The sequence below is a fragment of the Marmota marmota genome, unplaced genomic scaffold (assembly GCF_001458135.2).
Source record: "Marmota marmota marmota unplaced genomic scaffold, marMar, whole genome shotgun sequence".
NCBI lineage: Eukaryota > Metazoa > Chordata > Mammalia > Rodentia > Sciuridae > Marmota > Marmota marmota.
Window position 1 is genome coordinate 7,507,453 of NW_025999962.1, and position 22,548 is coordinate 7,530,000.

Sequence of the window (22,548 nt, forward strand, 5' to 3'; positions counted from 1 at the left end):
TAAAAATTAAGAATCTTACTTGAATGTTAGCTTAGCTTAGCTTGTATGTGTCACATGTATTAAGGGGTATTTTAAAAGGAATAGTTAGTAGAAATAATACTGCTCTTGGCACATGAAGTTGACCTTCCCTCTACCTTCAGTAGGATATGTGTCTTCAAGTGTGTTTCTGGGAGATGGATTTGTGCCCACTTGTATTTGCTCACCATTAGAGCACTAGATGGTAGGATCATTGACACCAGAAATTGGGAATTCCTTCTGGAATCCACCCTATCTTTTCTTCCTTTCCCAAATCTGGCATTCCACGCTAATAAGAGACTCATTAAATTAAACACTATATTTTTAAAATTAATTAATTAATTATATATATTTTTTTGTGCTGAGGATTTAACTCAAGGTTGCTCCATCATTAAAATATTTCCCCAGCCCCCCTTTTTCATTTTTTATTTTGAGACTGAGTCTAAGTTGCTAAGGCAGGCCTCCAACTGGCAATTCTCCTGCCTCAGCCTCCCAAGTCTCTGGGATTACAGGCATGTAGCCACTGCACCAGGCTAAACACTGCCTTTCAAATTTACCTTAAATGGATGTCCTTCTTTTCCTCACCCCTTCCTGTGGGCGAACTTGGTAATCTCTCTCCATGGCCCCAACACCCAATTTCTCTTCCTTGACTCTAGGCTCAAACACCCCCTGTCCTCTCCCCATCGATTCCAGGGTGCTCTGTGTAAAATAGATTGCATCAGGCCACACCTCTGCTTCCACCCACTCCCTGCTCCTAGCCTTCTTGGTCTGGCCCCGGCTACCTGGGTAGCATGTGTCTCTGTGCCTCTCCTGGACCCTGGGCCTCAGACACACCAGCCCCACTCACATAAGTTCACTAGGCTGGAGGACATAGGAAGTGACCCTAGGTGTTTCTTCTTCCTCGAGTGCCCTTCTCTCTTTCCCCCTACTTCTAAAAGTCCTTTCATGTGGCTCCACCATCCTTTTATCTATAAAGCCTTCCCTGACCTTAATCCCCCTTCTTTTTCCCTTGGATGTCCTGCCTCACCTTCTTAATTGAAGACAGAATCTAGTGGGAGGACACTTGCAATGATTTGTTGACATTCATGTCCTCGTTCCCAGGTTATAAGCTCCTCTAAGTAAACAGTATCTTATTTGTAATCTTGGAGCATAGCACAATGCCTGGCATACAGCAGGTACTCAATAATGTTCAATGAATGAACGATCTATGGTCTCTTCTGGTTTGGCTCAGGCCAAATAACACATCTGAGACCTAGGTGGCTATAGCAATATGACAGAGTTTCACCAGCTGACCAATATGGTAAGTAAAGAGCTCAACTTTGCTCTCAGTAAGAGTGAGTTTTAAACATTTGTGCTCATGAGCCACAGAGGATAAGGAATTTCAAAGTCACATTTTCTTTGACAACATTTCTCTGTGTATTGCATCTGTAGCTGGTTGAGAAGTTCAAATAAATGATTAAAGCATGTAAAACAGACCCATTAAGGAATCTGGATCATTTACTGCAGGAAAGAAACTTGGAGGGACTTAATAATGGTTTTTAATGAAAGGAAAGATCGTACTTCAAGGATGGCTAAACAGCTCTTTTTCTCTATAAACACAAAAGATGAAGAAACGAGATTGAAGTGTTTCCAAGATTTAAGTTAAAAATGAGAACTCACTAGTTTCTAATGGGATGTGTAGATCTGTTTCAAGTCACTATTAGGAATAACTCGCCTAGGTTGAGGGCTTATTAGAATCAGGCACTGTTCCTGAACACCCTATTATGTCATCTAATCTCCACAGAACCCATGAGTGCTGTCTTTCATTTTATTATTCCTATTTTACAATGAGGGAATGGAGGCACAGGGTGGTTAAGAAACTTACCCAGATCACACAGCTGGTAAATAGTAGGACTAAAATTATAACCTGGGCTGGCTGGTTCTGCACCCTTCCTCCTCTTACTCTGCTTTCTGCCTTGTTAGAGCCTAGATTAGAGGCAGGCCTCCATGGACAGAGGCCTGAAGACGAGCTCAAAAGAGCTCAGTAGGTTCATGTGATTAGTTTAGAAAAGAAAATCCTTGGATATGCTAATAGTCTGTCATTGCTGGGGCATCTAGCTCTTTTGCAGTTTTTATTACGTGTGTGTGTGTATGTGTGTGTGTGTGTGTGGTGTGTCTAGAAATTAAAGCCCCCTGGTTTGCTTGTTTTTTTTTCTTTCCTTTTTTTATTGTTTTTTATTGCTATGTTGTCCAGGCTGGTCTGCAGCTCCTGGGTGCAGGCGATCCTCCTGCCTCAGCCTCCCACATAGCTGGGACTACAAGAGCACACCACTGCACTGGGCTCATTTTTCTGTTTTTATCCTGGTGCTTTGGCCTACCAGGTCTTGTCTTTCTAATGAGACAGTAAGTTGTTTTGTTCTTTTTGCCTTGGGCTGTCAGGACATGCACAGTTTCCCCATACACATGTGTGCGTGTGTTTATAAGACCTGACATAAATCGAATCATATTTAGATATTGTGATTTTTACCTCCAGAGTGATGGAACTACTCGGGGCCTGAAGAGCCAGCATCTTCTTCCCTGTTAATTTTTTGCAAGATGACCTTGTTTAGCTTGCCTTGGGGGCAAACGTAGAGGGGCTGCAGCCAGCACAGAGCAGGGGCAGCTCCGATGCCCAAGCAAGGAAGTTCACGTCTGCTGGGCGCTGAAGCACTTGGGCTGCAAGGGGCCTGGGGCTGGTTCAGGAGAACCAGGGCGGCCTGGCAGGAGCCCCATGAGAGGGTGTGAATGAGTCATTAGACTTCTCAGGTTGACTGAGATGGCTTTTGTAGATTTTCTTTGAATTTCGATGTGTTATCAGTGTTCACATATTGGGCATAACGTTTTTCTTGATAGTGCCTGGACTGCAGCAGGGTGGAGATAAGATCTGGGGTCAGATGTGATTCTGCAAGAATACACCAGGCAGCACATGTCCCTGTATGCACCAGGGGCCAGTGGCAGGTAGGCCCCGGTGGGAGAACACAGTGTCCACAGTGTCCCAGGAGGACACGTCCTTTGACATTAGACACGGGTAAGCCTGGGTAGATAGTTACCAGCTCAGGGCGTCAGAAGGTGCTGCAACTTGTCACTCTTTGAGTTCATGGTCTAAGAAAAAGCTCTTGCTTTGTAACATCCCCACAGTAACCAGATAGATTACTGATGGTTGGTTAAAAGTTCGAATTCTAGGAGTTCACTTAACCTTTTGGCCTCAGTTTTCTCATCTTTAACATGGATGCAACAATGGCTCTTAACTCCTTGGATAGGATTAGATGGACAGAGCCTGGTGGATGGCCAGCATCACCTTGTTTTCTATGAAAGCGCACATTTTTATTGATATGATTCCTATTTGTCAGATGACCTACTCAACCCTTGCTCAAAATAGGTGTTTAGTAAATATGTGTTAAACACTGAAGGAACTGGAAGAAAGGATTTAGTGAAATACATGTACAGGCACCTGTTCTGACTCCTCAGTAACCTGTGATTCAGGGCAAAGCTGGATGTTGGATTTAATCTCTATGGAGCAATATTTCAAGATAAGAGGAGTGTTCTGCAATTAAACACCTCTGCAGATAGATGGGGATGGAGATGATAGTTTTACAAGAAGATGACAATTCTTTTGCTTGAGAATGGAGTTGGAAAATGTCATGCAGAAAGGACAGGCAGCAGGGACAGTAACTCTAAGCAGAACCAAGAGAAGGATCTAATTAAACCTGAAACTTTGAAACTGCAAAACACATGTTATTTATGAGTCTACAAAAATAAATACATGTAAAAAATAGGAGTCAACTCTCCAACCCGTATTTACCCTCTGGTATTGTTTATTTTTAATAATGACAACTTCAACTTGAAATGAACCAGTTAGTTTAAAAAACAGAAAGAAAATGAAAATTATAATGTTTTAGGAGCTGGTACAATATGACAAGAGTATCTTCACGTTAGGTTGAATCATTTGAAATTGCCACTTTTGGGGTTAAAAAAACAGTTGGATATTCTCAATTTCATATGATTCCATCTAATATATTTAAATTAATTAAATTAAATCAAAACAAAATGCTTTTTTTCCTTACTTTTTATTGTATGTTAACCATGATTATCATAATTAAATTGGCCAATTTTATATCTTAGCCTTCTTGGCCTTTCTGAGTTTCTACATAGTAGGTGCTAAATAATGTTTCTCAAAAGTCTTTCAAAAGTTAGACCTAAATTTCACCACACTATTTATTTCTGGAACTGCCCTTAAAGCATAATTAACAAAGTGTTAGCTTTGTTTCAGTTTTCATGATCTAGATAAATCCTCTCTGTTCCTTGCTTGGGCAGCACTGGGGAGATAATTAATACATTATTAATAAATTGTAGAGGCAAACAAGACTCTGCTTGCTCGCACAGCCATGACAAGAATAAATCCAGGTCAGAAATATTTTTGCAATTAAGGGAAGATGTTATTGTCATAATAAGGAATGTTTGTTTATGTGATACGACTCTGCATATTAAAGCACATTCTAGACTGAAGGTCGAGGGGAATGGCAGAGTCGGGTGGGCTCTTTCCCAATGGTTTGAATTCTTTTAAATATTTATTTTTCAGTTTTTTTCGGTGGATACATCATCTTTATTTTATTTTATGTGGTGCTGAGGATCGAACCCAGCGCCCTACACATGCCAGACGAGCGTGTTACTGCTTGAGCCACATCCCCAGCCCTATAGTTTGAATTCTTCAGAGCCCAAGTGGGGCATCTGAAGGGCTCTGCAGTGAGCTAGACCTTCTGGGATCCCAGGAATGAAGCAATCTGTTGGTATTCATATAAGATTTCATAGTAGTTGAGGTTGATTCCAAACTTAGAAGCAAGTAGTGAAATAGCTGAACAGGCAGCATGAGGTGGTTTCAATGCCGAAAACTAAGAGCTCCTTCTCTAGTGGGAGGGATGGGGATGGTTCAAGGAGAACTGTGACAACGCATGAGTGACAGGGCCTCTTTGGGCCTCAGTCTCCCTATGTTTGTTTACTGCTGTTTAGAGAATATGCTCATTCTCTATACCATCTGTCATTGCAAGGATAAGTGGGACATCACCTTAAAATGCCACCCATTTCTTGAGGGGGTTAAAGCCGTATCTCCAAAAGGTAGTTTGGGGTCTGGTCAACCCAGGACTGTGACAGATGCCACGTTGCATAAGCAGACTTCTAAGAAAACAGAACTGCTTTCATTTTTTAAATAGAAGAACTACAAACCCCTCTATGTTTAGATCCTTCTACAACTTATGTGGGTCTAAAAGAGGGTCTGCGTGCGACATCAATGATTTCAATTTCTCCCTCCATGTCATGGGGTTTTCTTAGGGACTTTTTTTTTTTTTTTTTTTTTNATGAGGCTCTTGGAGGAGGAAAAGTACTTTTTCTTTTTTTAAACAGATAACAACGTTTTTCTATACCTTTATTTTATTTATTCATTTTCATGTGGTGCTGGGGTTGTGGCTTAGTGGCTGAGCGCTTACCTAGCATGTGCGAGGCACTGGGTTGGATCCCCAGCACCACATGAAAATGAATAAATAAAATAAAGGTATAGAAAAACGTTGTTATCTGTTTAAAAAAAGAAAAAGTACTTTTCCTCCTCCAAGAGCCTCATACTCTGTGCAAGTTCTTTTGATATGGATGCCGTGAAGCTGCGTGGTGTGAAAGTCTAAGAACTCACATTTCACGGGCACCATATTTAGACAATAAAGTCCAAATCAGCTGGGAAGTGAAGGATGACTTATAATTCAAACGATAGGAAAACTTTTACTGAAAATCAAGTTATAATGAAACTTATTCAACTTTAACTTTTAGATCTGATGGGGGTTCTTGTGTTCATTTAAAAAAAGAAAATGTTTCAGGGCTGGGGTTGTGGCTCAGTGGTAGAGCACTCGCCTAGCATGCATGAGGCAGGCACTGGGGTCAATCCTCAGCACCACATCATTGTAAAATAAAGATATTATATTCACCTAAAACTAAAATATAAACATTTAAAAAAAAACCAAAATGTTTAAATGCACAGAAAACTACAGAGGACAATAATAAACCCATCACTCATCATTCAGAGGATTTTTATGAGCCTATTTAATAGGCCCTGTTCCATTTCAGAGAGGTCCTGCAAATGCTCATGAAAGGCCTTCCAAATCTGAGGCTAGCCTCTGGGACAAGCCGTCTGTAGGACACTTTTGGTCTGGAGCATTCTCTTCTTTCTCTTCTGACCACTCTAATTTGAGTTGTTGTTTCTATTTACTTCCATTCATGCTGGTGCAGGAAGCCTCTTTGGGGGAGTGGGCTTATAGGTGCTAAGACTGTCCTGCCTGCCCCTCAGGGGTTAGTGGTCGATTCAGGAGAACCAAACCCACAGAAATAATTCTAATATAAGACTGACATGTGTGCCTGGGAAAAAGAAATTTCTCTTGTCTTGGGAAAAAGGTGTGGGTTTGAGGCTAGCCCTTGAAGGTTGGCTTGGAGTTTAGAAGGTGACCTGAGCAATGCCAGGTTGGACAGCAGACACTGTCCTCAGAACAGGGCTTATGGGGTGTGTTTAGGCTGTAAAATATGTTGAGAAGCCTCTGCTTATTGTTGGAAGGGTGAATGCCCCAAATTTTCTAATTTTCTATTTCAACTGTGTTACTGAGATTTACTGAATTTTTATATATCATCCAGCTGCCTTTTAAACCCTAAAGTCATATAATAGTCATAATTTACTTTTGGAGAGTATGTTGCCATTTACGAATTGCTTTTTCATACCCATTATTACATTTGCTCCATGTAATAGCCCCGTGACACCACGGGGCTCATCTCCAGGAGCGATTTCCTTTGAAAGTAACTAGTAGTTACAGAAGCTACTCGCCGCCTTATTGTGTTAGAAGCAGGAGACAGGATAAAATCAGCAATTGGGAAGAAATGAAAGGAGAAGGCCCCAGTGTAGACAGAGATGCAGCGTTCCAGGAGGACAATGGGATGGTGGCTTTGGAAATCGAGAGGGATGCGGAGCCAAGAGATGAACGCACAGTGGCAGGGAGACCCCAGTGATGCGGTGGGCTTAGCGGGGTGCACATAGCAAGCGCAGTCAGTGCCCTTCTGGCCCAGTGGGGCTGGGTGACCAACATGAACAGTACCATGTGCAACACAAGTCAGAAAATTCAGAACATGCTTATAGAAAAAGAAAATAATTTTTGAAACCATGTTGGGAGCAAAGAACTGGTTCAGGAACTAGGAAGGGAGGATTGTCCCTCTCATTTGACATCTCTGTCTTTTCTCTCATCCTATAGCACCCCGTCTACTGTATTATTAATAGACAATTTTTCACAGCACTTCCTAAACTGTCACACCTTGACAATTACTTTCCAGAAGGGAAAACAACCAAAACACCATTATTGTTGCAATTTAGTTGGAATAAACCTTACTGATGTCGGCAGCATCAACATATCCATTTAGGCTGCCGAGAGTCAGCTTACTCTCCTGCTTAGAAATGAAATTAATCCACTTACAGAAAAGCGAGTGAGTTCAGTTGGGTAAATCCCTTTGCCACCCATTTGAAATAAAATCCACACAGAGCACCTTCTCTGGAACTGAACAAATGCATTTATCCCAGTTTTATTTACAGCTAAATTTACATCAGAGCTATTTCAGATGGTAGTGTACCCTTTTATCCTCAGGTGAGGGTCACAGTGAAAACATTTGCCAGACAACCAAAAGGTTTCAGTGGAACTTAGCCTAAAGAATATTGCTCCGGCCAGAATGTAAACCTGTCCAAGATTGACAACTCCTTGGAGAAAGAAGAAAGAGACTAATGAGACCGCCAAAGCTGTGAGTGTTCTCATGTTCTCCCTTCTTTGCTTTTCCTGGTTGGAGAGCAGTCTGCACACAACATATATTTTAATACATACATTTAGGTGGTAACTAAGTAGGCAAGACTCAGAGCAGGCCCAGAGGAGAACAGAGGGATGAAAGGGTGGAGAGCCTCCCAGGGGGACATGGCTGCGGAGTGTAGGTTCGCAGCCTGGAGAGAGAAGCTCGTGCGTGGCAGTGGCAGAGGGCGCATGGTGTTCTTCACCATCGTGGGTTGTAAGGCGATGAAGGAAAGCCAGCTTTCAGCCCAATGCGGGGGTGGGGGGTTGGGGTCAGGGGTAGGGGAGCAGTTTTGACTTAAGATGGATTATAAGGTACCAATGGATCTTTAAGAAATCTTTCTCTGGAAATTTTAAAGTTGAGAGTAGATAACCTTTTGAAAATGATTTAGGTGCCCTGCAGGAGAGAAGGACCTCCCGAGTTCTGTTCCACTCCTTATCCTGTAGTTTTGCAGTGGCCAGGGTCAGCTCCTGGCTTGCTTCTTGTCCATCTTCCTCCATAGCTAGAAGCACTTGACCGCTTCTTGCAAGCCAAGCGTGCTGTAGACTCAGGGATTTAAGAAGCTCATTGGATGTGACTTAGCTGACCTTGCATCAGGTCACCTCTGCTGCTGGTCTGGCGGGAAGGCATCCAGTTCTAGTAAGTGGGATTCTTGCCTTGCTGCTAACTTCCTTCTTACTGGATTTACCTGAAATCTGTCGTGGTGCTCTCCTATGGTTTCTGGATTTGGGGGTTTTACATGATTTTGAGATCATAACTAGTATTGCTCTAGGAAAGAAAGATTCTCTGTCTGTCCCTCCAGGCTACATCTCCCCAAAACCCTCCTATGCTTCACCCCTGGTGCCTAATCCCTGGATCCCAAACCCTGTTACTGTGCTGACTGTGCACAGGGCTGTGGGAGAATTCTCTACTTCCTGTCCCCCAGACTCCTGCCACTCAGCCACTGACATTGCTATGTTCTCTGCTGGCCATATCATACCATGCTGGGCTCCTACAGCATTCTAGCTTTATATAATTGCACATTGGAGTCTTTCTCTACAACAGTAATTCTCAGCCTCCACACCCTGAGATTTGGGGGCAGTAAAGTCTTTGTTGTGTGGGGGCCATCTGGACTCTACCCACCCTCAAATTATCTACCAAAAGTGTCTCCTAATCCATCACTGACCCCATTTCCTTATTAACCTATGATGACCAAAAGTATCTCTGGCATTGCCAAATGTCCCTCCCTCATGGGATTGGGGTGGGGTGGTGGAGAAAACTTTACTCTACAGGGACCCAGGAAAGCAAAAGTACTTTAAAGCTAGTTATACATAATTTGGGAAAGAACTGGATGGATTGTGAATTTTTTTTTTTTTTTTTGGTGATACTGGGAATTGAACCCACTCTACCACTGAGCTACTTAATTTTCATTTTGAGACCAGTTCTCCCCAAGTTGCTGAGGTTGGCCTTGAACTTGTGATCCTCCTGCCTCAGCCTCCCAAGTCACTGGAATTACAGGCGAGCTCCACCACACCTGGCTAAATTTGGTAAAATTTGAACTAATAACTACACTCTTACCTAAAACCACATGGGATTGTGTGTTTTGTATTGGAACACAAAGCAGTTGATGGGTAAAATGGAAAGAAATCTTAACTCTAGACAAGTTCTTCCCAGGCTTTATTGTGTACAAGAATCACCAGGAAAATCTTTTTAAAAATCAAGTTTTGAGGTTTGAGGAAGAGTCTGAGAGTTATTTCCTTCCTTCTTTTCTTCTTTCCTTCCTTTCTTCTATTTTTTGGAGCATTGGTGGAGACTTAACTTGAGGTCCTCATTTCTAAGCTCCTGGGATCACATTTGCTATATCAATTATGGAGGTCAAGCTATCAATCATGGGTGACAGGTGGCAGGGGGGCTTTGGACTCCATAATTACAAGATCACAAGAGCAACATTAAAATTTGAATTCTTGACAGACTAGAAAAATATGGATGTTCCTGAATTTTTCTGGAATGAACAAAAACTGTTCACAGGGGAATGTTTAGAAATATGGCATTTTCTCTTAGCTCTATAAATATGTATATTTATAATTATACAGTTACCTGTGAGCTTTCTGCTTTAGCCAGAGATGAAGATCTTACATTTCCAAAAGTCTTTCACTTTGTTACTAATAGAAGACTATGGTATGGTTAGGGTAGGGTTGGGTGGTAGAGGGGTTGGAGAGAAGAGAATTACATAAAAATTGTTTAATTTTTTCCTATAGTATAGTTTTTTGTTTTTTTTTTTTTTTTGCTTAAAGATATTGCTATTAGGCTGGGGATGTGGCTCAAGCGGTAGCGCACTCGCCTGGCATGCGCAGGGCGCTGGCTCCGATCCTCAATACCACATAAAAACAAAATAAAGATATTAAAAAAAACGGACAGAAATACCTAAAAAAAAAAGATATTGCTATTTAATCTTCATGTCGATCCATCACTGACCCCATTTCCTTATTAACTTAGAATGGATATAGTCTTTATAGATGTGTTGGAGACTCTCTAGGAACTTGACAAATCCATAAGAGTGTGTGGGTTTTTACGCATTTGGCTAATTCTAATTCACATGTACTCATACAATTCAAGAGTCACTTCTGATGGGTCTTGCAAAGAAGAAATGCCTGTGGCATTTACTTGAATTATGAATAATTTCATGCAAAAATTATATTAACATCACAGGATATTACTACAATCCCAAATCAGATAACCCAGTTATATCTTTAAAATAGTTGCATAAATGACTGCCCATTAACTGTAATGTGTAGTGATAAGGATAATCACATTTTTGAAAGCTGTTGAGAGTCTGAAACAAACTTTTCCTTTTCTGATATAATAACTGTCGATGAGTAACATTTGCTTAGGGTTTTGCAGACGTCTGACTCATTGTTGCATATACTTGGGAAGTAAATTGGCATTCACATTTGTTCCTATTTTATAGTTAGGAAGGTTGAAGTCCGTTATTTTGTCTAAAAAAATGCAGATTTGTCCAGAGTTGCAGATTTATGAAGGGGAAGGGGAGAATAAGGGGGGTTCTGATGCTTTTGAGTCCAGGATCCAGTGTGAGATTAGCTATGCTGCTACACCACGAGAAAAGTACTCTCCTGCCAGAAAGGAGAGTGAATGTGCTAGCTCTGGAATATTTTGACAGGTTGTTATCAATTCAATCAAGTGTAATAGGGATAAATGTCACTACATTTAAACCTCTGTGCCTAGAGTCTTCCCCGCCCCCTTACATTAACAGCATAACTACAGAATAAGAAAATCTGGTTTAAAAGAGTAATGCATGAGAACCCATGGGGTTTGTTGACCACAATTTCAGTATGAGTCAGCAGTGTGACATAAGTGCCAAAAAGGCTATTGCAATTGTGGACCATATTAATAGAAGCATAGGGTATAGATCAAGGGAGGCAGGCACCCCATGGTGTTCTGCATTGTCAGGCTACTCCTGGAGAAGTTTTGTTTGTTCCATTCTGGGCACCACAATTGAATTGGAGGTGAGTACTCCCATCAGAGGTGAGAACTTAAAAGGATGGCAGCATGCAAAACCACACAAGAGGAATGGCTAAAAGAACCAAGAAATTTTAGGCTTGAAAAAGAAGACTTTGGGAGGCATGTGTAGAGCCGGGTAGAGCAGCCTATCTGGGAGAGAACCTGAAGTACAGGTTAATTCTGGATCTCCAGGGGAAAAAAATTTCATGAGGGGCTTCTTTGTTTGCAAAATAAACCTTTTCAGTGAATGAATAAGACCCTATTCCTCCCACGATTTCCTTGAGGTGTTAAAAATTTGTGGATGCATTTGTGCCTCTTTGCATACACCTTTCTCTCCGCCTACAGGAGCACCTCCTCCAAGAAGCCTCTCTAAAAACCCCCAACTCTAGCCATTTACTGTCATCTCCTGTTGTGAGTTCTGTATTACGGTAGCATTTTCTTTTGTTTGTCCTAGTTTCCCCAAGAGATAGAAGTTCCTTAGGGAAAAGGACTCTATTATGTTTTTGTATTTATTACCCTAAATGTTCTCAGTACATCTGGGTACCCGTCAGTTAGGGACTGAGGGAATTTCTGCAGACGATAGCCAAAAGATGAATTAAAGTAACCAGACAGGTAATTTTTTATAGCATCTACTTGACAAAGCATCACAGTGTACTCTCTTGATGATAATAATACTGAATTGACCCTTCACTTTATGAAATAATATGAGCTGACAAAGTTGGTTGGATAATAAATCTTACTTTCTTACATTTTAATTTTACCATGCTAGAGAAAAAGAAAACCTACTGGCTACAAGTTTCATGTCTCTTGTTCTAAGGCATTGGGAATTTCTCTCCAGCTAGGAGAGACCCATACCTTCTCTTTCTTCATTTATCTGGAGATTTACAGCACACAAAGTGTCAAGTCACAATATCACACAGTCAGTCCCTGGTTCTTAATGTGAACTGTGTAGTCTATGTAAAAAATATTAGGGTTGGGAATATAGCATGCATAAGGTCTGGGGTTTGATCCCAGCACTGCAAAAAGAAAAAAAAAATCAATCTAAGAAAATAAAATTTCTACAAAATGAGTTTGCTTAAATAAGGAAGAACCATGTTCTAAATCTTAGAAAAGTGAGATACTGCATATTTACATTACATCACAAATAAACAAATGCTTTTGGGTAGCAATGCACGAATTTTCTAAGTCCTTTGTACTGGGGGTTAAAGAATGCTATCACTTTGCTCAAGGACATAGGAGTGCATGGGCCACACTGAGTTATCTGCAGGGCTGAGGGTGGAACAAGGAAGAGAGCAGCTGGGTTTGTACGCAACCTCTGCCATCACAGTATTGCCTCCCACAGCCCAAGGACCTGACACGCTACACAGCAAATTATACACTCATCTGTAAGAAGTGGATATGACCCCACTTGTCAGCCTGAAATCCACTTAATAAATTTAAAAAGCAAGAGGCTGAGAAGCAGAGCCCCAATTTCCTATCATCAGCTGTTAATCACAAATAGAGAGGCCACCTTTCTGGCTACTGAGGTGCCAGCCTATCCAGGCAAAGCGTACGTGGCCCTGAACAGTCCAAAAGTCAAGGAGGAGAGGTGGCTATGTCCTTTCTTATTCTCAGCGTCTGTGTGCAGAGCTGCACACCCTCTCAGGAGTCTCCTACGACCAAGCCCATTGCAGGGACATTAAAGATATTACTCTTAACAATGAAAAATCAGGTAGAAGTCCTGGTGTCCTTCAAAAGGAACAACCTCCTCAGAAGGACAGGGTCTACCAATACTAATAAGTCCATCAGCATCGTTTATTTCCATGTGACACGCTTAACTGCCCTTGCAGGGTAATGACATCCTGTGGTATGTCTGCCCAATGCACAGCACAGGGGCAGAGGACAGCTGCTATGAAATAGCCCTGCAGCCAGAGGGGTGGCCAACAGAGTGACACACAAGCCACCATTGATATCTATTGCTTCTAATAGGATTTGGAACCTGCAAAGGAATCCACCAAGATCTGGATGCCAGCTTTTGTGACCTTCAGGAAAAGGGCAAAGGGTCTCACGGTCCATGGCAGAAAAAGTCATTTCCCTCTGCTCTTAGTGGGTTAGGAAGACTTCAACAAAAAACCAAAGACTTCAGAGAACATGCCTGACCTTTTACTTGACCGAGGAGGAAACTGAGGCCAAGGAAGTCAGGTGGTTTGTTCAAGGTCACGTAGGTAGTTCTCGGTAGAGCCAGAATTCAGATTTGCAGAAGCCCTGTCACGGGTTCCTGTATTCAAGAATGCTATTCCCAGAGCTGCGTGGGGTGAGGAGCCTGAATCGCAGCCCAGCAGCCCTGGGCCAAGCCCTGGAAGACTTCAGAAATATGACCTTGTACAAGTCACTTAACCTTGTCCAGCTTTGGTTTTCCCACTCTGCAAAATGAGAGGTAAAATATATGATGTGTCTACCTCAAAGACCACAGCCGGATCAAAGGAGATAGTGTGTGAAAACCTGTTCTGAAGCTCCATCGGGTTTAGTGTGAGTTACTGTAGATAAAGCCATTTTTCCTATTGAACATATGTAGATGGCACCTGGGAAATTTGGGGTACAATTGTTGAGGATGAAGCTAGGCACAGGGGCTCCCCCACCCCAGGGACAGTTTTCATAGCTTTTATTGGCTTCCCAAACATGTCAGTGACACTCTCCCCACCCCTCACCTCCCACCCCCAACCATCACCAGTAAGAACCATGTGCAGTGGATATCAGAATACAGACCATCAACTTAGAAGGTATTAAAATTTGACAAATTTCTTACATTTAACGGATGGTTGAGATCCTCCTGCTGGCCTAACTGATTCTATAATCCGTATTTTTAGAACAAATCTCTTTGCAAGAGGAGAGCTTTTTTAGCTATCTGACTTTATATTTTGTTCCCTAAAGGGCTAAAATCTATGACCTATAAAATGATGGATAGAAACTTTAAATTATGAATCAACCAGACTGTTTTCCCCTACTTGTGTGCTAATAATATTTCCTAGAGATTTTTCTTTAAAATCATATTTAACCAGAGAACTATCTACCTATTATTTACTGAGTTCCTACAGAGTTCTCAGTGGTTTGTTTCCAGTATTTTCCCATAAAGCACTAGACAAAAGACACAAGTTGTAAACCATTTGTAGGCCCACACATCCAGCCTGTGGCTCTCAAAGGCTGAGGGGTGTAGAGAAAAACAAATGAGAAAGTATTATTCATGACCATTGATCAATTAGGCTGTTTTTCATTAAAAAACATAAAAAGGCAGAACCAATTTAGGATGACTGTGTTTGAAATGCATAAAAACATTATTAATGCCGGATTTTCTTTCCCTCGCTTATTTTTGGTTCTCTTTAGAAAATTACACTTGAGAGCTTTCTATAATGGCAATTTAAGGAGTGGATTAGACTTGGCACAGCACTGGAACCCTTTTGTCATGCTAATGAAGGGGCAAGGGCCAGTACCTCCTTTGTAAGGCTCTTTCTGGATAAAGCTGTTTCAGAAGCCACTGACTGACTCACTGAGTACCCTAGGAGATCACCAGCCAGAAAGTCACCTGCTAACAATGCCCATCCATCCTCCCATGAGAAACCCAGTGCCTTATTCCATAAATCTGACAAGGCTTATACTCTGGTGTTTTAGTGGTAAAATCTTCTATAGTACAGGAATGTGAAAAATGACCATGATTTTTTCCTCCATCCTGACTCTATCAAAATACCATCTTCTGCCCTGAGGCTCTGAGGCCTCATAACTCCCCTCCTGTATTATTCCTTTCAGATTTTTTTTTCTTCCAACAACTTCCTTTTCCTCCATCTTGACTCTTTTCACTTCTATTTATGTTTGAAGTTTCTTACACGGGGCTTTAAGCTATGTAAATGCAACATGTATAATTATCATGCTTAATAGAATGCTATTCTTATTCAGATGAAGGCAACCTAGAGTGTGTTTTGGTAGCAATGCGCTCAGATTTTCAATAACTTCAAACCTGGGAATGTGTATGTATGTGGGGAATGTGGGTGGGTAGGTGGGGAGGATGTGTGTGTGTGAGTGTTTGTGTTGAGGGGGGAGGATGGGGGCGAGGGTGTGTGTGGTGGGGGGACCCTGTTGCTGATTTCCACTCAGTTCCATTAGCATCAGTCCTCATACCACACACCAGATTTCAGAGAGAATGCTCTGGAATCAGATTGCCTGGGTTCAGATCCTGGCTCTACCCATCTACTAGTTCAGGAAACCTGTGCCAGGTAGTTGACCTCTTTATATCTTCAGTTTTCTCATTTGTGAAAGAAGGCTAATAGAAGCACTGTCTTCACTGTGCCAGGAGAAGTAAACAAATTAATACCTGCAGAGTGTTAGATCAATGCATGGCTAATAATTATGAAAATGATAATAATAACAATACCACATTGTGTTGGGAAATTGTATAAATTATTTAATCTTCAAAACATCCTATGAAATAGATATCACTATTACTCTCATTTTGTAGCTTAAGAAAACTAAACGCAGATTGAAACTTGTCCAGTTCACTGGGTAAGTGCAGGCTTGGGCTCAAACTCAGGCTGTCTGACTCCATGGCAAGTGCTCAGTCAGTGTTACCTATTATTCCTATTATTAACCATCTGAATTCTTGTACTCCATAAATACTTACAGCTGCAGCTGATGCTGCAAATGATGAATTTCTGTTTTATCCCTCACCCAAGTGTATAAAATATATATGTGACCACCAATGGAATAATTGATTTAGACAAAGGATTATCACCTAAAATCAGTGGGTGTGTGTTTTTTGGGATATTACCATAGTGCCAAAGTGTGACCCCCTCTGATTACTTGCTGATCGTAAAAGGGGGTGAAGTACCTTTACAAGGAAAGAGTGCCTTGAGCACTCTTTGCCTTGAGCCATGATCAACTTAGCACCATGGCTAGGGTGACAACCTGGTATTCTGTGCCTCCTGGGAGGACACAATATGGAGCACCCTGTGGCACCTTGTAAAGAATGCTCAACCAAAACCTAGTTGTATGTTCAGTCCTACCTTGGAGTTTTACATGAAATAAAGAGGGTATTAACCATGAAGTAACAACCAATGCAGAACATTGACATTCTGCCAAATAACTGGCCTAACAGTTAAAAAAAAAAAAAATCCAGTGCTGAATAATAAGATATAAAACCAAATAACAAAATATGTTTTTACTTTTAAAAAATTGGATCCCAGCTGGGTGCTGGGATGCACACCTGTAATACTTGGAAGCAGCTTGGAAGGCTGAGGAAGGAGGATCTCAAATTCAAAACCAGCCTCAGCAACTTAGCGAGATGCTAAGCAACTCAGTGAGACTCTGTCTCTAAGTAAAATAGAAAAAATAGGGCTGGTTGAGTGCCCTTGAGTTCAATCCCTGGTACTCAAAATAAATAAATAAGTAAATAAATAAATAAAATTAAAAAATAAATTGGATCCTGTGTAAGAGGTATTTGGGGGACAAATGGAGAAGGTTAAATGTAGACTAGCTATTAGATGATATTAAGAAATTATTATTCATTGTCTTAGGTATAACGAGGTATTGTGATTACATAGAAAACTGTCCTTATTCTTAGATGTGTATGAATTATTTAGGAGAGAAGTTTCATTTTACCTGTGATTTACATTGTATTTTTAATAGTGAATGCTTTTGGACAGAGGATCACTTTTAAATTATTCTATAAACATTCAGAAAGAAATACATGGAAATGGAACAAAAAGTTAGCAGTTGTTGAACCTAAGTGATAAGTAGAGAGATATTCATTGTACTAATATTTCAAATTTTCTTAAAATTTAGACATTTTATTTACTTTATAAGATAAATATCTTACACCTTTGGAGAACAAGAGTTTTACCACCAAGTTCTTTGCAATAATTACTTTTAATTCTCTAAAATTTTTGTCTATAAATTCATACTGTAAAAAACTACTTTAAAAGCTGGGAAAGGTGGCATGTGCTTGCAATCCCAGCAACTCAGGAGGCTGAGGCATGAGGATCACAAGTTCAAAGCCAGCCTCAGCAATTCCGCAAGGCCCTAAGTAACTTAATGGGACCCTGTCTCAAAATAAAGAATAAAAAGGGCTGGGGATGTGGTTCAGTGGTTAAGCGCCCCTGGGTTCAATCCCTGGTACCAAAAAGAAAAAAAAAAATGTTTACTGAATTTCTATTGGCTCAACTTTATTGAAAAGTATTGTTGAAGAGAACTCAGTACCTAATGCAGATCATGGCACATAGTATTGGCACATAGCTAATATCTTAATATCTCAATAAATGCTGTTAAATGTTTGTTAAATGAGGCTATACTTTACTGAGAATGGCCAAGTGGCACAGACAAAAAAAAAAGAAAGGAAAGAAGAATGAAAGGAGAGACACATGAGGCTGAGTTGCTCCTTTACGGATTAAGAGACACTGGGTGAGACTTCAGATGGACAAAATGGTGGCCAAACTCCCCCAATCGTTGGTTCAAATAACTAAGCTCATGAAGATTCTTGATCAAGTTTCAAGTTTGTTTTAGGAGCATGATCGTGAACAGTCTGACCTATGGTTAATCCAGCAGCCGCTGTTACTTACTTAAGAAATCCTGATGGAATCACCCTTAATGACATATTTTTGAATAATGACAGACTTTTCTTGACCCAGGAAAAGAGGCAAGTTCTGCTCAAATTCAGGCATGAGCCCTTTAAGCTTCCAACACCAGCAGGTTGTTATGCTCTGGGAATCAATAAGCATATGGGAATTAGGATCATTTTCCGCCTCAAAGAAGGCAATGGTTCCAGAAGAGATGATCTCAGCCAGTGAGTGAGATGAATTTTGTATAAGAGATGGGAAGAAAGTGATCAGGATTCAAAGAAATAATAATGATGTCATCTTGCCTTTTTGTTGAAGTACTCTGTGTCTACATTAACTCATTTATTCCTACACCACTCCTATGAGGTAGAGGTAGAACCGTTGAAATAAAAAAAAAAAGGGGGGGGGGACTTTCACAATGTGGAAGATATTCAAAGAGATAATATATTAGCAGAAATATTTATTCATATTGAACAGATCAGTCACCTCCTGTTCTGCTCATTAAAGTATTTTCAAAAAGATAAAAGCTATTACAATTTAGGGAAAATAAGATTATAGTTTACTATATGGGAGACACTTAAAGTTGACTCTAAAGGGTAGTTTTAGTCAATGACATAGAGCCAACTCTCTTTTACAAAAAGAACAGAAAATTCTTGAAAAAAATACAAATCACAATTTTAAAAAAATTAAATGCACTTACATAGTTCTCTATTTACATTGTGTTTTTTAATAGTGGATGATTTAGGCAGAGGATCACTTTAAAATTATTCTATAAACACAAAGTTTTGTATACACAATATCAAGTTATTAAAGGAAAGTATTTTAAATTAATGTTCTTTTTGAAAACAAAAATAAGAAAAGAAAGATATGCAATAAAGAACTTTTAGGAAAACTGTAGTTGCAAAGAACAAAAGATTCTTTGACCTGAAGTGTCCTGTCCTGAGGTAATATTTGCACATAAAAATTTTTCATTGAATTTTTAGATCCTAACATCTCTAATTTATCTAGTGATGTGTTTTCAATAAAGTACAAAAAATTACATATACTTTATTTGAGCCAAATTCAACGGCCTAATTCAAAGCATATAACTATAATAACTTTTAAGTTAGTGAAGTTGTTGGAATATCTCCCCACGTTCAGAACAGTTGAGGACAAAGAGCTTAAAGGAGCTATCTTTAAACTGGACACCTCAATTGGAGACAGTCAGAATAGCCTAACTATTAATAAAGAGACAAAGATAGACAATACTCTCTCCAAATATATTTCAATGGAAAGTTTTCTTTTTGTAAAGGAACACAAACTGGAGTTCTTTGTAAAGGGAACATAAATACTGACAAACGGCAATTTGAGCACACAGAGACCTGCCCTCAGAGTCTGGTGTTCGTTCATTGCTGCTCAGCCCTCTACCACCTCCTGCTCCCCAATTTGGATTCAAGGCTGACTACGGCGAAGTGGAATTTGACTTGCGTGACCCCAGCTTCCGAAGTCTTTCTCTGAGATGGCTCTGAAGCCAATTAGTGGAAGTTTTTGTTCTGGGCTGAGTGAAGACCAAGTCTTCCCTGGTGTATCTGATAGAAGTCAAGTCCTAGCATCACAAATATTGCCACTGCAAAAGATTTAGAGAACTTAGCTGATTGACTAAAATATTAAAAGCAATATAGAAAGCCCCATGGGATTCATTTTAATTAGATTTGAGTAGGGGAGAACATTCTGTAAGTCATAAAATGGCTCAAGGTTTCTAGAAGATGCATATTGAGGTTGTATGATGACATACCTTTTAGAAGAGGAGAGGTTGAGTTTGTTTCTTGGCTTTGACACTGCGTTATTAGAATCCTCTCTTGCGAGCAGGAAGATGAATTCAAACATCAAAACTTTTGCATTTCAGAGTACAGATCCACCTTGTGCCTTCTTCCAAGTACCACAGAGAGGGGTGCAAGCTTACAGATCCATCAACGCCGTCTCCTCCTCCGGGCCGCTTACTCTTTCCTCCAAACTACCCCCAGACCGCCCTGCAGTCTATAGGCAAACCACACAGGAACTAGCAGATACCCGGCTGCAGAGAGTTGGGTGTGAGCCTTAGATTATGTGGTTTTGTTTTCTTGCTGCCAGAGTTGAACTAAAATGCAGGAGGTTCACCGAAACACTTTTGCTTCTTTATGACTGGTTTCAATTTTAACAATATCTCCTCTGAATACTTACGTTCACATAGGAAAATTTCGAACCCTGGACATGGTCCATCAGCACGGTGCTGTTTGCCTTTAAGGAAAATCCTCATTTTCTATGAGTAGGTCCTTGCATCCAGAGAAGCAGGAAGGCTGTGAGGAGAAACATTTGAAATCAGCCTTGAATAAGCACAGTGGTAAAATCTCAGAGAAAATGTGGATTCAGCCCATAACATTACTTTCCAGCTCATACTAGGACTCTTGACCAAAAAAGCTATGAATCAGGTTTGCCACAATCCACACTGTCTGGCATTAGCAAGGATTGCCCCTAAGATTTCTGGATTTGACTCTGTCAGCAGGTTGGACTGAGGCCTTCTGGGATTTTAAGAACAACTCATTGACTTTTGTCACCTTCGACGACTTCCTTAGCTCTTACCTTCAAATGTACAACTCACCCTCCCCCCATATCAACTGCCACCTGAGAAGGCCTCTTCCTTTCTTTTTGCTCATGCTACAAAAGGGATTGTCAACATGCATATTGTGCATAAAATTAGACACAATGCTATTTGCTTAGTGGAGCCCTTCAGAGTTTGGAGGCTGGACCCAAGATGAAGAGGGAAATATTGGCTCCAGGGATGTTTCCAGCATTAGTCTCTGGAATCCCAAGAAGGAGGGAAGGTTTCATATAAAACTCAATTGGGGGCTCTAAAATTTTATTCTGCATTTCTGCATTTTGAGGTGCCATCCTTTTATATCTCTGTGACCCTTTATACATAAACTGTGCTCAAGATTTACTTTTTTTTCCCTTTGTTCTTTTTAGTTATACATGACAGTAGAATGTATTTTGACATATCATACATACATGGAGAATAACTTCCCAATCTTGTGATTGATGGGGAGCTACACTGGTCGTGTATTCATACACGAACATAGGAAAGTTATGCTGATTCATTCTACTGTCTTTCCCATTCCCAGCTCCCTTCTTTCCCCCCCAGTCCCCTGTCAAGGTTTACTTTTTAAAGAGCCTTTTCCCCTTGGTCATAACTGCTTAATATTTTTATTGAAATATGAAAGAAGGAATCTGGTAGAATCAGTAAGGTACTTTGTTTAGAGTAGATGCTCAGTAAATATAGAGTTAGTTAAAGGAAGCAATTTGGGGCTGGAGTTGTGGCTCAGTGGTAGAGTGCTTGTCTAGCACATGTGAGGCCCTGAGTTCAATCCTTAGCACCACATATAAATAAATGAATATAATAAATAAATAAATGAATATATTTTTTAAAAAAATAGTCTGAAAAACATTTAAAAAAAAGAAGCATTTGCTACTCCTAACTCCTTCATAATGTGCTTTCTTTTTATTAATGCAAATTTGGCTGATTTTCTTAAATCCAAGTTACATCTGAATGGGATACCCACTATTCCTATATGTTATAAAAATAGACATTTTAAAGAAAAAAAAATCTAGTTGCTGATTTTAAAACAATAACATCTGATCATTGGCCTCTATATTCTCCAGCCTTCATGGTCTAAGGACATTTTTAGTTTCCATCATCATATTAAGCTCCATTGCCAAGTTTCTGAACACTGAAATCCTTATTCTTCAGCGGTTCCCAAGTCAGTCGTTTAAAGTGTTGAACAGTGAATCCTTAAACTTCCATGGCTGAGAAGTGGAAAGGAAGGGAAAATGTTTAATTGGTGCCATACAGAAAGTATCAGGGGGTTTTCAGCTTGTACCCTCAAGGGGAAGCTAATTTTTTCACAGGGTGCTCCCCCCCTCACAGCAGAAAGAATATAATCCCTCCCCCTTTAAGTGTGAGGCAGAGTGCAGAACAGAAGAATCTCAAAGAGAACTTATTTTGGTAATAATTGATTGGCAGCTGTGTTACACAGCACAGTGGGAGGGGAGGAGGGCTATGTTGGTGGCTTATTTCATGATGGCTCTCTAATGAACAAGTACAAAGGCACAGCCTACGAATAAAGACCCTAATGTGAATATGTTAGCACTTCAGTCCTCACCATTAGACACTGAGAAAAATAGCTGGTAATTGGGAGGATTCAGGGATATATGAAATATCACTTATCCACAATGGAGAAAGTTTATTCAAAACCATACTTGTTTAAAAATTTTTAGCAGTTCCTTCTAAAGGATCACCATCAATATCAGAACTTTTTTTTTTGTGGTACTAGGAATTGTACCCAGGGATGCTTTACTGCTGAGCTACATCCCCAGCCCTTTTTTAACTTTTAATTTTGAAAAGGGTCTCTCTTAGTTGCCCAGGCTGCCTCAAACTTGTATCCTTCTGCCTTTGCCTCCTTAGCCACTGGATTATAGGTGTGTGTTCCCATGCCTGGCATAGCAGAACTTCTTACATATAATTATGCTTAGTTTAACTTTATGATAAAATGTACACTGCTGATTTGATAGTATG

At 40.3% G+C, this 22,548-nt stretch overlaps 1 protein-coding gene across 1 annotated transcript in view; it reads right to left on the bottom strand.

The window, feature by feature from the left end:
- The window catches only part of Grap2 (GRB2 related adaptor protein 2), a 66,636-nt gene extending 46,153 nt beyond the window's left edge, over positions 1 to 20,483 (bottom strand). Inside the window, exon 1 of the mRNA XM_048802980.1 lies at positions 19,735 to 20,483. The gene's annotated coding sequence lies outside the window, so the exon portion shown is untranslated. The remainder of the gene's footprint in view (positions 1 to 19,734) is intronic.
- Between the last annotated feature and the right edge of the window lie 2,065 nt (positions 20,484 to 22,548).